Below are 1,015 nucleotides of genomic sequence, written 5' to 3'. Positions count from 1 at the left end.
TTGAGTATAATGATGGTACATGATGTAGTTTTAATAGATTGAGTATAATGATGGTACATGATGCAGTTTAATAGATTGAGTATAATGATGGTACATGATGCAGTTTAATAGATTGAGTATAATGATAGTACATGATGCAGTTTTAATAGATTGAGTATAATGATGGTACATGATGCAGTTTTAATAGATTGAGTATAATGATAGCACATGATGCAGTTTTAATAGATTGAGTATAATGATGGTACATGATGTAGTTTAATAGATTGAGTATAATAATAGCACATGATGCAGTTTTAATAGATTGAGTATGATGATGGTACATGATGCAGTTTTAATAGATTGAGTATAATGATGGTACATGATGCAGTTTTAATAGATTGAGTATAATGATGGCACATGATGCAGTTTTAATAGATTGAGTATAATGATGGTACATGATGCAGTTTTAATAGATTGAGTATAATGATAGTACATGATGCAGTTTTAATAGATTGAGTATAATGATGGTACATGATGCAGTTTTAATAGATTGAGTATAATGATGGTACATGATGCAGTTTTAATAGATTGAGTATAATGATGGCACATGATGCAGTTTTAATAGATTGAGTATAATGATGGCACATGATGCAGTTTTAATAGATTGAGTATAATGATGGTACATGATGTAGTTTTAATAGATTGAGTATAATGATGGTACATGATGCAGTTTTAATAGATTGAGTATAATGATAGCACATGATGCAGTTTTAATAGATTGAGTATAATGATGGCACATGATGCAGTTTTAATAGATTGAGTATAATGATGGTACATGATGCAGTTTTAATAGATTGAGTATAATGATGGCACATGATGCAGTTTTAATAGATTGAGTATAATGATAGCACATGATGCAGTTTTAATAGATTGAGTATAATGATGGCACATGATGCAGTTTTAATAGATTGAGTATAATGATAGCACATGATGCAGTTTTAATAGATTGAGTATAATGATGGTACATGATGCAGTT

The sequence above is a fragment of the Lottia gigantea genome (assembly GCF_000327385.1).
Source record: "Lottia gigantea unplaced genomic scaffold LOTGIsca_143, whole genome shotgun sequence".
Classification (NCBI taxonomy): domain Eukaryota; kingdom Metazoa; phylum Mollusca; class Gastropoda; family Lottiidae; genus Lottia; species Lottia gigantea.
This window is presented reverse-complemented; position numbering follows the sequence as displayed.